Here is a 16,263-nt window from a genome sequence, read left to right on the forward strand (position 1 = left end):
TGAAACTAAATTTAAGTAATTCGCATGGTAAATTCATTCTTTTCTGTAAATATATGACTAGTCTTAACAGAACTATAGAAAACTGAAGATAAATTAATTCAAGACAAAAAAGCACTACAACCTTACTAACATCATGGATGAGCCTTAAAAACACAGTATAGAGACTGACAGCTGACTACACACTCATGAGCTACACAAAGAAATCAATACAACTCCCCAGAATAAAACTTCATTGGATAGTAAGGATATTATGGTACCCAAATTGACATAGAATGGCTTGTTATGCAGCAACAGCTAACTGATACAATAATCCAAATGAACAGAACCAAGAGCAATTATAATAATCTACAGCATTTTATTTTTATCATATGCTCTTATATTTGAGGAGAACATCCATGGTCCTTCCATTACCCAAGCTTATTTCAGGTAACTATAGTAACAAGTGACTATTTTCTAGGAAACTAGGAGAGGTGGACAGACATTCCTGTTGCTACAGAAAAACTGGTGGATCTGAATCATATGACTGGGCAGGATGTCAGCCTCTCTTGTGGATCATCCTCTGATCATGAGGAAGGAAGAGACTCCTGAGTTTGAAAGACATGGGAAATGGATGAATTGATGTTGTTCACTCACCATCTTTGTGTACTTGTGACACATCAGGAAAGAGGAGATATTTCATAAAACAACAGAAAGAGTCATGTTAGTAGGTAGCAGTAGAAGTTTCAAGTACAAATAGAACAAAAATAAAGTGACAAAATGTAAAATACAGTGACCAACCCTTCACCTCAATTAATAAAACCTCTCACTTGTGGGGAGACATCTTATCAGTTCTGTTCAGTCCAGTCACTCAGTTGTGTCCTACTCTTTGAGACCACATGAATCACAGCACGCCAGGCCTCCCTGTTCATAACCAACTCCCAGAGTCTACCCAAACTCTTGTCTGTTGAGTCGGTGATGCCATCCAGCCATCTCATCCTCTGTCATCCCCTTCTCCTCCTGCCCCCAATCCTTCCCAGCATCAGGGTCTTTTCCAATGAGTCAACTCTTTGCATAAGGTGGCCAAAGTATTGGAGTTTCAGCCTCAGCATCAGTCCTTTCAATGAACATTCAGGACTGGTCTGCTTTAGAATGGACTGGTTGGATCTCCTTGCAGTCCAAGGGACTCACAAGAGTCTTCTCCAAAACCACAGTTCAAAAAGATCAATTCTTTGGCGCTCAGCTTTCTTCACAATCCAACTCTCACTTCCATACATGACCACTGGAAAAACCATAGCCTTGACTAGGTGGACCTTTGTTGGCAAAGTAATGCCTCTGCTTTTGAATATGCTATTTAGGTTGGACATAGCTTTCCTTCCAAGGATTAAGCGTCTTTTAATTTCATGGCTGCAATCACCATCTGCAGAGTTTTTGGAGCCCCAAAAATAAAGTCTGACACTGTTTCTACTGTTTCCCCATCTATTTCTCATGAAGTGATGGGACCAGATGCCATGATCTTCGTTTTCTGAATGTTGAGCTTTAAGCCAACTTTTTCACTCTCCTCTTTCACTTTCATCAAGAGGTTTTTTAGTTCCTCTTCACTTTCTGCTGTAAGTGTGGTGTCATCTGCATATCTGAGGTTATTGATATTTCTCCTGGAAATCTTGATTCCAGCTGTGGCTTCTTCCAGCCTAGTGTTTCTCATGATGTACTCTGCATAGAAGTTAAATAAGCAGGATGACAATATATAGCCTTGAAGTACTCCTTTTCCTATTTGGATCCAGTCTGTTGTTCCATGTCCAGTTCTAACTGTTGCTTCTTGACCTGCATGTAGGTTTCTCAAGAGGCAGGTCAGGTGGTCTGGTATTCCCATCTATTGAAGAATTTCCCACAGTTTATTGTGATCCACACAGTCAAAGGCTTTGGTATAATCAATAAAGCAGAAATATATGTTTTTCTGGAACTCTCTTGCTTTTTTGATGATCCAGCAGATGTTGGCAATTTGATCTCTGGTTCCTCTGCCTTTCCTAAAACCAGCTTAAACATCTGGACGTCTACAGTTCACATATTGCTGAAGCCTGGCTTGCGGAATTTTGAGCATTACTTTACTAGTGTATGAGATGAGTGCAATTGTGTGGTAGTTTGAGCATTCTTTGGCATTGCCTTTCTTTGCGATTGGAATGAAAACTCATCTTTTCCAGTCTTGTGGCCACTGCTGAGTTTTCCAAATTTGCTGGCATTTTGAGTGCAGCACTTTCACAGCATCATCTTTCAGGATTTGAAATAGCTCAACTGGAATTCCATCACCACCACTAGCTTTGTTCATAGTGATGCTTTCTAAGGCCCACTTGACTTCACACTCCAGGATGTCTGGCTCTAGGTCAGTGATCACACCATCGTGATTATCTTTGTCATGAAGCTCTTTTTTTTTGTACAGTTCTTCTGTGTATTCTTGACACCTCTTCTTAGTATCTTCTGCTTCTGTTAGGTCCATACCATTTCTGTCCTTTATCAAGCTCATCTTTGCATGAAATTTTCCCTTGGTATCTCTAATTTTCTCAAAGAGATTTCTAGTCTTTCCCATTCTGTTGTTTTCATCTATTTCTTTGCATTAATTGCTAAGGAAGACTTTCTTATCACTCCTTGCTATTCTTTCGAACTCTGCATTCAAATGGGAATATCTTTCTTTTTCTCCTTTGCTTTTCGCTTCTCTTCTTTTCACAGCTATTTTTAAGGCCTCCTCAGACAGCCATTTTGCTTTTTTGCATTTCTTTTCCATGGGGATGGTCTTGATTCCTGTGCCGTGTACAATGTCATGAACCTACGTCCATAGTTCATCAGGCACTCTGTCTATCAGATCTATTCCCTTAAATCTATTTCTCACTTTCTCTGTATAAGGCTTTAATAATTAGATGTACAGCATGATAAAGAAACATCGTGCCTAGTCACCAAATGTGTGACTTGACATTTTGCCTCCTCATGGGTCATCTTGATGCTATGATCATATCAGTTCAATTTATTCCAATTTGTCTTTCCATGTAGATTTCAACTGGAAGACACGTATTTGATAATCAATTTTTTGGCCAGTGACTATGATAAGCATTTGGACACCAAGGTGAATAATTGAATAAAACCAGGAGAGCAATTATAAAGCATTTGTTTGTAATGTGAGTGCTAGAAACTTAGCTTTTGATTTCGGAGGCATTCACTTCAAAGACAATTATGGCAAATAAATATATTGCCATCAGCTATGTAACACAGCTATTAGACTTGTATCCAGTGACACACCCCCCCCCCCCCCGGCCCGCCCCAACCATGAAGGCCCTTTTATTTTCTTTTTTTTTTCTTTTTTTTTTCTCTCCAATTTTATTTTATTTTTAAACTTTACATAATTGTATTAGTTTTGCCAAATATCAAAATGAATCCGCCACAGGTATACATGTGTTCCCCATCCCGAACCCTCCTCCCTCCTCCCTCCCCATACCATCCCTCTGGGCCGTCCCAGTGCACCAGCCCCAAGCATCCAGCATCATGCATCGAACCTGGACTGGCAACTCGTTTCCCACATGATACTTTACATGTTTCATTGCCATTCTCCCAAATCTTCCCACCCTCTCCCTCTCCCACAGAGTCCATAAGACTGTTCTATACATCAGTGTCTCTTTTGCTGTCTCGTACACCGGGTTATTGTTACCATCTTTCTAAATTCCATATACGCGCGTTAGTATACTGTATTTATGTTTTTCCTTCTGGCTTACTTCACTCTGTATAATAGGCTCCAGTTTCATCCACCTCATTAGAACTGATTCAAATGTATTCTTTTTAATGGCTGAGTAATACTCCATTGTGTATATGTACCACAGCTTTCTTATCCATTCATCTGCTGATGGACATCTAGGTTGCTTCCATGTCTTGGCTATTATAAACATTGCTGTGATGAACATTGGGGTACACGTGTCTCTTTCCCTTCTGGTTTTCTCAGTGTGTATGCCCAGCAGTGGGGTTGCTGGATCATAAGGCAGTTCTATTTCCAGTTTTTTAAGGAATCGCCACACTGTTCTCCATAGTGGCTGTACTAGTTTGCATTCCCACCAACAGTGTAAGAGGGTTCCCTTTTCTCCACACCCTCTCCAGCATTTATTATTTGTAGACTTTTGGATCGCAGCCATTCTGACTGGTGTGAAATGGTACCTCATAGTGGTTTTGATTTGCATTTCTCTGATAATGAGTGATGTTGAGCATCTTTTCATGTGTTTGTTAGCCATCTGTATGTCTTTTTTGGAGAAATGTCTATTTAGTTCTTTGGCCCATTTTTTGATTGGGTCGTTTATTTTTCTGGAGTTGAGCTGTAGGAGTTGCTTGTATATTTTTGAGATTAGTTGTTTGTCGGTTGCTTCATTTGCTATTATTTTCTCCCATTCTGAAGGCTGTCTTTTCACCTTGCTAATAGTTTCCTTTGATGTGCAGAAGCTTTTAAGGTTAATTAGGTCCCATTTGTTTATTTTTGCTTTTATTTCCAATATTCTGGGAGGTGGGTCATAGAGGATCCTGCTGTGATGTATGTCGGAGAGTGTTTTGCCTATGTTCTCCTCTAGGAGTTTTATAGTTTCTGGTCTTACGTTTAGATCTTTAATCCATTTTGAGTTTATTTTTGTGTATGGTGTTAGAAAGTGGTCCAGTTTCATTCTTTTACAAGTGGTTGACCAGATTTCCCAGCACCACTTGTTAAAGAGATTGTCTTTAATCCATTGTATATTCTTGCCTCCTTTGTCGAAGATAAGGTGTCCATATGTGCGTGGATTTATCTCTGGGCTTTCTATTTTGTTCCATTGATCAATATTTCTGTCTTTGTGCCAGTACCATACTGTCTTGATAACTGTGGCTTTGTAGTAGAGCCTGAAGTCAGGTAGGTTGATTCCTCCAGTTCCATTCTTCTTTCTCAAGATCGCTTTGGCTATTCGAGGTTTTTTGTATTTCCATACAAATTGTGAAATTATTTGTTCTAGCTCTGTGAAGAATACTGTTGGTAGCTTGATAGGGATTGCGTTGAATCTATAAATTGCTTTGGGTAGTATACTCATTTTCACTATATTGATTCTTCCAATCCATGAACATGGTATATTTCTCCATCTATTAGTGTCCTCTTTGATTTCTTTCACCAGTGTTTTATAGTTTTCTATATATAGGTCTTTAGTTTCTTTAGGTAGATATATTCCTAAGTATTTTATTCTTTCCGTTGCAATGGTGAATGGAATTGTTTCCTTAATTTCTCTTTCTGTTTTCTCATTATTAGTGTATAGGAATGCAAGGGATTTCTGTGTGTTGATTTTATATCCTGCAACTTTACTATAGTCATTGATTAGTTCTAGTAATTTTCTGGTGGAGTCTTTAGGCTTTTCTATGTAGAGGATCATGTCATCTGCAAACAGTGAGAGTTTTAGTTCTTCTTTTCCAATTTGGATTCCTTTTATTTCTTTTTTTGCTCTGATTGCTGTGGCCAAAACTTCCAGAACTATGTTGAATAGTAATGGTGAAAGTGGGCACCCTTGTCTTGTTCCTGTCTTTAGAGGAAATGCTTTCAATTTTTCACCATTGAGGATAATGTTTGCTGTGGGTTTGTCATATATAGCTTTTATTATGTTGAGGTATGTTCCTTCTATTCCTGCTTTCTGGAGAGTTTTTATCATAAATGGATGTTGAATTTTGTCAAAGGCTTTCCCTGCATCTATTGAGATAATCATATGGTTTTTATTTTTCAATTTGATAATGTGGTGTATTACATTGATTGACTTGTGGATATTGAAGAATCCTTGCATCCCTGGGATAAAGCCCACTTGGTCATGGTGTATGATCTTTTTAATGTGTTTTTGGATTCTGAATGCTAACAAGTATGAAAGGAGAAATTAACAATAACACAATAATAGTGGGAGACTTTAATACCCCACTCACACCTATGGATAGATCAACTAAACAGAAAATTAACAAGGAAACACAATCTTTAAACGATACAATAGACCAGTTAGACCTGATTGATATCTATAGGACATTTCATCCCAAAACAATGAATTTCACCTTTTTCTCAAGCACACATGGAACCTTCTCCAAGATAGATCACACCCTGGACCATAAAGATAGCCTTGGTAAATTCAAAAAAATAGAAATCATTCCAAGCATCTTTTCTGACCACAATGCAGTAAGATTAGACCTCATTTACAGGAGAAAAACTATTAAAAATTCCAACATATGGAAGCTGAACAACACGCTGCTGAATAACCAACAAATCACAGAAGAAATCAAAAAGGAAGTCAAAATTTGCATAGAAATGAATGAAAATGAAAACACAACAACCCAAAACCTGTGGGACATGGTAAAAGCAGTCCTAAGGGGAAAGTTCATAGCAATACAGGCACACCTCAAGAAACAAGAAAAAAGTCAAATAAATAATCTAACTCTACACCTAAAGCAACTAGAAAAGGAAGAAATGAAGAACCCCAGGGTTAGTAGAAGGAAAGAAATCTTAAAAATTAGAGCAGAAATAAATGCAAAAGAAACAAAAGAGACCATAGCAAAAATCAACAAAACCAAAAGCTGGTTCTTTGAAAAGATAAATAAAATTGACAAACCATTAGCCAGACTCATCAAGAAACAAAGGGAGAAAAATCAAATCAATAAAATTAGAAACGAAAATGGAGAGATCACAACAGACAACACAGAAGTACAAAGGATCATAAGAGACTACTATCAACAACTATATGCCAATAAAATGGACAACGTGGAAGAAATGGACAAATTCTTAGAAAAGTACAACTTTCCAAAACTGGACCAGGAAGAAATAGAAAATCTTAACAGACCCATCACAAGCACGGAAATTGAAACTGCAATCAAAAATCTTCCAGGAAACAAAAGCCCAGGTCCAGATGGCTTCACAGCTGAATTCTACCAAAAATTTAGAGAAGAGCTAACACCTATCCTGCTCAAACTCTTCCAGAAAATTGCAGAGGAAGGTAAACTTCCAAACTCATTCTATGAGGCCACCATCACCCTAATACCAAAACCTGACAAAGATCCCACAAAAAAAGAAAACTACAGGCCAATATCACTGATGAACATAGATGCAAAAATCCTTAACAAAATTCTAGCAATCAGAATCCAACAACACATTAAAAAGATCATACACCATGATCAAGTGGGCTTTATCCCAGGGATGCAAGGATTCTTCAATATCCGCAAATCAATCAATGTAATACACCACATTAACAAATTGAAAAATAAAAACCATATGATTATCTCAATAGATGCAGAGAAAGCCTTTGACAAAATTCAACATGAAGGCCCTTTTAGATTTACCCCCTGGACAAAGAGAACTTGTGAACTTGTTTCCCCTTTGTTCAGTCACTCAGTCATGTCCAACTCTTTGTGACCCCGTGGACTGTAGCCCACCAGGCTCCTCTGTCCATGGGATTCTCCAGGCAAGAATACTGAAATGGGTTGCCATTCCCTTTTCCAGGGCATCTACCTGAATCAGGGATCAAACCTGGGTCTCCTACATTGTAGGCAGATTCTTTGCTATCTGAGCCACCAGGGGAGGGTGGATGAGCACACTTTAATTGTGTGGAAGATTTGAATTCAGATAAATGGAAATTCTAAAAAATAAATATAAGGAGTAAGTCCTACTGTTTAACAATCTGATCAAAGAATTTGGCTCTAAGGCTTTGAACCCTACAGTCATGGACACTTCTTGGGCCCAAGGACAATTGCCCCTTTTATAGCAGCCATCCCAGTGCTTCTTTTCAGAGCCCTGTTTATGTCTTTGTTCCTCAGGCTGTAGATGAAGGGATTCAGTATGGATGTAACCACAGTGTACAATTGTACTTGAGTGTGAACTGTTTGTAGCAGCAGAGCTAAGGTACGCTCCTAAGGCTGTACAATAAAATATGGAGGCCACTGAGAGGTGAGATGCACAGGTGGAAAATGCCTTATACTTCTCCTGAGCTGATGAGATTCCAGGTATGGCAGAAACTATCTTAGAGTAAGAGTACAGGATACCAGTGAGGGAAACACCATCCAAAATGGCAGCTGCAAAATACATCACTATGTCATTGAGATACATGTTAGAACAGACAAGTCGGACCACCTCATTGAGTTCACAGAAAAAATGGGGGGTCTCCAGGATTCTACAGAAGGACAGCCACAACATCAGTAAGCTTAGTAGCAGGGAATTCAGGACACTCATCATCCAGGACACCAGGACCAGCAATCCACAGAGCTGAGGGTTCATGATGACTGTGTAGTTCAGGGGGTGACAGATGGCCATGAAGCAGTCATAGGCCATCACTGTCAGGAGAAAGATGTCCAACTCTGAAAAGAGCATGAAAAAATACATCTGGGTGATGCAGCTTTCATAGGCTATAACTTTGCTCTGGTTCTGGATGTTCTACAGCATCTTTGGGATGGTGGTGGAAGTGACACAGATGTCTACAAAGGACAGGTTGGAGGGGAAGAAGTACATGAGGGTGTGGAGGTGGAAGTCTGGGCTGACAGCTAGGTTGATGAGCAGGTTTCCAAATACAGTGATCAGATACACGGAGAGGAAATGTCCAAAATAAGAGAGGCTGCCGTTCTGGTTCCTTTGAAATTGCCAGAAGAAGAAATTCTGAAATTCGTGTAGCATTCCCTGGTTCCATGTGGAAGAGGTGACTGCCAGGAGACAAAAAATAACATGATCAGTTTCTCAACTGTGTGGTTTGTAAGAATAAGATAGAATAGAATATATAAAACACAAAAGAAAATATCAGAGTGCATCATACATAGTAAGGTTTTTTGTTGTTGTTCTTTTTGTTCAGATATGTCTGTATGTGTGTGTTCAAATGTGCATGCAATGTGATGCATGTGAATTTCTTGCTTGCCTGTGTACATATGCTGGATCACATGTAAAAAGCATGCTGTGTTCTGGGACACAATCTGAAATTTTTTTTAATCCATTTTATTAAATGGAAGAATTGTTTTTGAAGAAGATCAGTTTCTGCTGATGGAAGAATAATGTGAATAAAGAGTTCAACGAAAGAGGCAAGTTGCATAGAGAACAGGCTACAGTGTGTTCAGACTCAAGGGACCTGACACTGACTGAGCTTTTTCCCTCCACTTTCTTAATTATTGTATCCACATCAGACCACTGACTCAATTTTTATGAGTGAGTAAGACTGGAGCTTTTCTTACTTTTCTTATGTGGCATCTTTCTTTGTTATTCTTGGCCTTTCAGTTTTGATCTCCTTTTGACAAATCCAGTGGGTCCACACTACTCCTGTTTCAGATTCTCTTCCCACATGCAAAGACCTCCCCATAATATGCTCTATAAAGTCCTACATACCACAAAACCCTACTTTTTCCTTCATTTAATTTATATCTGAGGACACTTGGTCATACATGAATTTGTTTTACTGTACTATTTCTCCATTAAAATGTTAGATCTAAATGGACAGGGACTTCATGCTTTGTTCACTATTAATGGGCTTGCCAGGTAGCACAGTGATAATCTGCCTGCCATGCAGGAGATGCAGGTTTGGTCCCTCAGTCAAGAAGGTCCCCTGGAGTACGATAGGATATGGCAACCTGATCAAGTATTCTTGCCTGGGGAATGCCATGAACAGAGGAACCTTGTGGGCTACAGTCCATGGGGCTGCCAAGAGTAAAAAACAACTGAGTGACTTTCACTTTTCTTGTTTTTTTTTAAAGCATAAATAGATTCAACCATCCTTATGAAAAAGAAGAAATATTTGAGTGCAGAAGCACATATTCCACAAGGGGGCAGAAAATATTATTTAAAAAATTGATCTAGTCACAAAAGGCAATTGTAGTACTAGGCGAAAATGTGAAATAAGATGGCAATTTATAGAAAAGGTGGTTTCTTATTTCTAAGGATGCTTAAGAATTTTCTGGGTGTGAAAAGCAATGAGAGGGAGGACAAAATGTGACCAACTGATAACTTTGATTACTCACAGTTTTTACACTCTCACATAATGCAACAAATACATTATACACTACATACATACAAGATGTAAATGGCAAATATTAATAGGAAGCTTCTTTAAAAAATTGTAATTCTTTGTTTAGAAGAATGAAAACCGTTACCCCCTCCCTGACCCTACTCCGCCCCACCATGAATATAGAGACTGGAATAGGGAATCCAGATTAGTTGAACTAGTTACAGCTAAGTGCAGTTTGGGTGAAATAGTGCCACAGAAATGGTGGCTGACACACTTGTGTAGGGGAGGGGGAAAATAGGAAGAAAAAAGCTACATATTTCTCTATTTTCAGCAAGAAGAATTGACAAAGTATTAAAAATACATCTCATTCTCCTGGTCTTCCACATGCTGTAGTGCAGTTCCTTACCTTTCTGAGCTGGAGATGAAATACATTGTAAAGAAAATGATACAGCAAAACAAAAAAGAATAAAAACATCCAGACACCAGTAGGTAAAGCAAAACATACGTAGACAATTTGCAATAGAGATAGCAAATGGCTAATAAAAACTGCAAATAAATTTAGCCTTTCAGGTAATGAAATAATTGCAAAGATAAATGGTTTATAATATATCTGTTTGTATTTTAAATGCATATTTACCTAATGAATACTCAGTATGAAAGAAGATACAGTGATATATGTGTCTCAGGAAGTGTAGTTTTCAGATAGTAGATATTTCTGTTGATCTGGATCTTCCTAATGAATACAGAACAAGCTCAAATACACCCCGTCTTAAAAATTTCAGAAAAAATAATCACTTCACTGCAAACCTCTCCCGACCAAATAGTTTATTTTCCTACTCCCCTAAATGGGAACTAAACTTCTTGGAAATGTTCAAATTTTAATGATACCACTGGGCTCCCCATTTTTTCCTGAGTCTCATCCAACTAGATTTTCATTCCCATTACTTAGTTGTCAACAGCAATCCTTGAATTGCTGAATCCAACAGATATTTGTCATTTAAAAATATTTAATAAATTGATTATGAATTAATAAATCAAACAAGAAAACAAACATGGAGTTTTCTCGGCTCTGGGTCAGCTGTTTGTGTTCTCAGGTGACCTCAGGTACGTCTTGGGTTTCATTCTCTCCAGCTTTCTCCTCCAGTGTCTGTGGGGCTCTTGGACTCACCTGGATGGAAAGGCAGATTGGAAGGTCTCTGTGTGGAAGTTCAAAATTCCTCCCTGGATGGTGGATGGTGGAAGCCGAAGCTCTGTCTCCTCACAAGAAAGAAGGAAGGAGTGATGCATTGGTCCCTGAGCCAGACTTAGGAGTCCAACTGCAAAAAGCATCCCTGCTGCAGCTCAAGGTTTAACATGCTTAGATCTTGCAGTAGTAGAGATATTTATAGCTCTGTATATGTTCTGTATCTGCTCATTATACCTCTTTATCACATTTTCCATTATTGCTTGAATGTTGACTACATCATTTCCTCAGGGGAACCTGTTTGGACAGAATGGATTTCTCTACCCCGCCCCCCTCCCCCCCAACTCCCCGCTGATATGCTGTTCCCAAGAGGCCAGGTTAGACGTCAGGTGTATTCAATTCTTGTTACTACTCTACTAACTCTCCTATCTCCCAGAATTCTAACATTGAAAGTTTTTATAACCCTCAATATTTCTTCCAAATCTAAGCCTGAGGAATTTGTCTTGACTAGATCCTTTGAGTCTCAAGAGCCATAACATAACAGCCATGCTATGAGAATACAGCACCTGATATATCCAGGAAATTACTATTTCTTCTTCAACAAGGGAGAAAACTGTGTTCTCTTGCTAGAACACCATTGTGGGGAGGGGGGCTTTCCCAGGTGGCTTATTGGTAACAAATCCACCTGCCAAGTAGGAGATGCAAGTTCTATCCCTGGGTTAGGAAGATTCTCTGTAGAAGGAAATGGCAACCTACTTCAGTATTCTTGACTGGGAAATCCCATGGACAGAGGAGCCTGGTTGGTCACAGTCCATGAGACTGCCAAGAGTTGGGCATGACTGAGCAACTAACACTTTCACTTTCACCCAAACATCTACAATGTACAGGATAGCACCAAATACAAATAATTATCATGCCACAAATGCCAATAGTGAGAAGATGAGAAAGCCTATTCTAGGCCAACACTTCTACACATTGTACATAAGAATCCCCTAGGATTCTAGTATTAAATCAGATCCTGATTCAACAGGTCCTGGTTGTCCTGAGGTTCTGAATTTTCAACAAGGTTCTGGGTAACGTTGATAATGCATGCATGTCTTGGTCTGTGGATTATTCTTTGACTAGCAAGGCTGTGATCCTCTGTTAGAGTCTGGAGTAGGTAGTTGTAGGTTCCTTTGCACCAAAAATTGTCTTGGCTTGTAATTTCAAAAGAATGGTTTTCATCATTAAGAGGCTATAATACATTCTGCGTTTCTTTTATTTACAGTCCTTTATTGTTGTTTAGTTGCTAAGTCATGTCTGACTCTTTTGGGACTCTATGGACTGTAGCCTGCCAGGCTCCTCTGTCCATGGGCTACTGAAGTGGATTGCCATTTCCTTCTCCAGGGCATCTTTCTGGCCCAGAAATGGTACCCACATCTCTTATCTCCTGCATTGCAGGTGGATTCTTTCCCACTGAGCCACCTGGGAAACCCCTTATGGTCCTTAAGTAAATAAGTAAGTAAGTGTTACTTGCTTAGTCATGTCCAACTCTTTGTGACTCCATGAATCGCAGAACACCAGGCTTCCCTGTCCATAACCAACTCCTGGAGTTTACTCAAACTCATGTTCATTGAGTCGGTGATGCCATTCAACTATCTTATCCTTTGTCGTCCCCTTCGCCTCCTGCCTTCAATCTTCCCAGCATCAGGGTCTTTTCCAGTGAGTCAACTCTTCGCATCAGGTGGCCAAAGTATTGGAGTTTCAGCTTCAGCATCAGTCCTTGCAATGAATATTCAGGACTGATTTCCTTTAGGATGGACTGTTTGGATCTCCTTGCAGTCCAAGGGACTCTCAAGAGTCTTCTCCAACACCACAGTTCAAAAGCATCAGTTCTTCAGTGCTCAGCTTTCTTATAGTCCAACTCTCACATCCATACATGACCACTGGAAAAACCATAGCCTTGACTAGACAGACCTTTGTTGGCAAAGTAATGTCTCTGCTTTTGAATATGCTATCTAGGTTGTTCATAACTTTTCTTCCAAGGAGTAAGCATTTTTTAATTTCATGGCTGCAATCACCATCTGCAGTGATTTTGGAGCCCAGAAAAATAAAGTCTGACACTGTTGTCAATGTTTCCCCATATTTTCCATGAAATGATGGGACCAGATGCCATGATCTTCATTTTCTGAATGTTGAGCTTTAAGCCAACTTTTTCACTGTCCTCTTTCACTTTCATTAAGAGGCTCTTTAGTGCTTCTTCACTTTCTACCATAAAAGGGTGGTGTCTTCTGCATATCTGAGGTTATTGATATTTCTCCCGACAATCTTGATTCAGGTTTGTGCTTCGTCCAGCCCAGTGTTTCCTATGATGTATTCTGCATATAAGTTAAATAAGCAGGGTGACAATATACAGACCTGACATACTCCTTTTCCTATTTGGAACCAGTCTGTTGTTCCATGTCCAGTTCTAACTGTTGCTTCCTGACCTGCATATGCATTTCTCAAGAGGCAGGTCAGGTGGTCTGGCATTTCCATCTCTTTCAGAATTTTCCACAGTTTATTGTGATCCACATAGTCAAAGGCTTTGGCATAGTCAATAAAGCAGAAATAAATGTTTTTCTGGAACTCTCTTGCTTTTCAATGATGCAGTGGATGTTGGTAATTTGTTCTCTGCTTCCTCTGCCTTTTCTAAAACCAGCTTGGTCCTTAAGTGACAGCAAATAATAGGTCTATAAAAATTACTTTTGATAATCAGAGTAATGACCTTCAAATGATGACTACATCCTAATCCCCAGAATCTTTGCTTATATTATTTTACATAGCAAGAGGGGATTAATGTAGCAGATGGAGGAAGGTTGCTAATCAGTGACTTTAAGATAAGAAGATCTACTATGATTATCTGGAAGAGACTAATGGAATCACAATGAACCTGTGACTATAGAAGAGGAAGACCGAAAGGTTGAAATCAGAGAAAGATTTGAAAATGTTACGTTGCTGTCTTTGCAGAGAAGGCAATGGCAACCTACTCCAGTATTCTTGCCTGGAGAATCCCATGGATGGAGGAGCCTGGTGGGCTGCAGTCCATGGGGTCACTAAGAGTCGGACACGATTGAGTGACTTCATTTTCACTTTTCACTTTCATGCATTGGAGAAGAAAATGGCAACCTACTCCAGCGTTCTTGTCTGGAGAATCCCAGGGACGGGGGAGCCTGGTGGGCTGCCATCTATGGGGTCTCACAGAGTCGGAGACAACTGAAGTGACTTAGCAGCAGCAGCTGTCTTTGAAACTGGAGAAAGGCCTATGAGTCAAGAAATTCTTGTGGCCACTAGAAACTAGAAAAGGAAATGAATCAGATTCTCCTCAGAGACCATGCAGGCATGTTGACTTTAGCTCACTGAGATATTTGCTCTCTGATCTTCAATTGTAAGAGCAAAATATTTTTTATTTCAAACCCTATTGTGGTAATTTGTTATCATAGCCATGAATGTATTAATAAATGTAATACAGACAATTATTCAATAATTTTTTTAGAAACCGAATTTAAGTTTCTCAGTTCATTTTTTGTGATGCCTTATGTTTTGTTAGTTTCCTTTAATTCATAACATATACAATTACTCACACCCCCCCCCCCCACTTTTTTGGCTATGCTGGATCTTCTGGGGGCACACAGGCTTCTCTGTAGTCACAGTGTGCAGAGATTTCCCTTGTTGCAGAGCATGGGCTCTAGAACACATGGGCTCAGTAGTTGTGGTATATAGCTCTCTAGTTGTGGTGCATGGGATCGTAGCTTTCAGATCAGGGACTGAATCTGTGTCCACTGTATTGGAAGGCTGATTCTCAACCACTGAATCACCAGGGAAGTCCCTATATTGTTAACCTGATAGCAAAAGTAAACATGCTTTAATAGAATTTTTTAAAGTATTAAAAATCAAAGACAAAATCATTCATCATACCATTACCAATCAGATAATTACTGCGACAAATTATTTCACTGTATTTTTATTTGCATGTTTAAAATTTTTTATTGAAATATAGTTGACTCACAATATCATATTAGCTTGTGGCATATAAACAACGATTCAAAATTTTATAGATTATGCTCCATTTAAAGTTATTTGATAATATTGGTTGTGAATTCCCATGACTACTTTACTGTATACCCCAACCCAGGCTGTGTGAATGCTCTGGCCCCAACTGCTCCATGCTATAGCCTAGCACAGATCTGGGGTGGCTGAAGCAGAGGATGTGACTGTGGCTTGCTTCTGAAAGGATCCAAAGATACCTACACAGGCAGAGTCTTGGACCTCCATAAGCACACAAACCCTTATTGTTTCAGCATTCCCCTTTATTGAGACAAAGGCCCGAATGTGTGAAGAAGGAAAACATGCACTTAAAGAGAACAGAGCCAGCCCTAGCCTGATGAACAGGCCTTTTGCTCCATCAACCTGGGAGCAAGGTGACACTAACAGGATGGTGATGGCCACTAAGCAGAGAGGAAGACCCATGTCACACTCTACACCGGGCTCTAGCTCTCCTATCACCAAGGTTATAGCAGCCAACACCCCCTATGGAAAGATATGACTGTCATCCATGTCAAACCCAGCCATTCCACCAAAGGTATTGGACATAAGCAATCTACATAGAGACACTGCTAAATAAGAAAACCTCTTTAAGATTACAATAGGTAACTGTTTCACCAAAATTCATGACAGACAGAGAGAAAGTTAAGTAAAATGGAAATAAGTAAGAACTATTCTCACAAGGGCTTCCCTGGTGGTGGTGGTGGTGCTGCTAAGTCACTTCAGTCGTGTTCGACTCTGTGCAACCCCATAGACAGCAGTCCACCAGGCTCCCCCGTCCCTGGGATTCTCCAGGCAAGAATACTGGAGTGGGTTTCCATTTCCTTCTCCAATACCTGAAAGTGGAAAGTGAAGTTGCTCTGTCTTGTCTGACTCTTAGCGATCCCATGGACTGCAGCCTACCAGGCTCCTCTGTCCATGGGATTTTCCAGGCAAGAGTACTGGAATGGGGAGCCATTGCCTTCTCTGCTTCCCTGGTGGGTCAGTGGTAAAAAATGCCTGCAATGCAGGAGATCAGAGTTTGATCCTTGGGTTGGGAAGATCCCCTGGAGAAGGGAA

The 16,263-nt window shown here is 39.7% G+C and overlaps 1 pseudogene; it reads right to left on the reverse strand.

Moving 5' to 3' along the window:
- Positions 1-7,579: 7,579 nt before the first annotated feature.
- LOC133251802 (olfactory receptor 7A10-like) lies at positions 7,580-8,647 on the reverse strand (annotated as a pseudogene).
- Between the last annotated feature and the right edge of the window lie 7,616 nt (positions 8,648-16,263).

The sequence above is a fragment of the Bos javanicus genome, chromosome 7, assembly GCF_032452875.1.
Source record: "Bos javanicus breed banteng chromosome 7, ARS-OSU_banteng_1.0, whole genome shotgun sequence".
In the NCBI taxonomy this organism is placed as follows: domain Eukaryota; kingdom Metazoa; phylum Chordata; class Mammalia; order Artiodactyla; family Bovidae; genus Bos; species Bos javanicus.